This window comes from Corvus brachyrhynchos, unplaced genomic scaffold, assembly GCF_000691975.1.
Source record: "Corvus brachyrhynchos isolate BGI_N302 unplaced genomic scaffold, ASM69197v1 scaffold23, whole genome shotgun sequence".
Taxonomy (NCBI): domain Eukaryota; kingdom Metazoa; phylum Chordata; class Aves; order Passeriformes; family Corvidae; genus Corvus; species Corvus brachyrhynchos.
In genome coordinates, this window is record NW_008238983.1 from 2,780,891 (window position 1) to 2,781,422 (window position 532).

Genomic DNA, 532 nt, shown 5'->3' on the forward strand with positions numbered 1-532 from the left:
TATATTCATGTGAGTGCTGTGATTTGCAGCTGGACAAAATGTGCATGTCAATGGAGCTCTCTTATCACTACTTTAACTTCCTGCCCAATGTGTGTAATAGTCATTTGACACTGAATGCAGTGGTTAGAGCTGGGAAATACTGAATGTCTTCTGACAAGATGGAACACAGATCAACATTGTCAAAGATATGCTCCATTTCTGCAGATAGTGGTCTAATGATGTATGACCACATGAAGAAGAAAACCACTCATCTAGGCACAGGTGTTACTTTGAATTGTACTGGAAAAAGGTAACAGCAGCAACAACAAAAAAAACAACCAAACAAATATGAGCAAGAAAAACCTAAAAACCCACCATCATTGCCACCAAAAAATAACCCTCTCCCCCCCACCAAAAAAACCCACAATCAAACATCAAGATACAAAACATATCCATGGAAAAAACTCCTGCTGCTCAACTGGTAGGCCGTGCACTAAAGCCCTACTAGGACAATGTGGCAGCAATTAAGCTTTGAACAGGTTCCTGTAAAGTG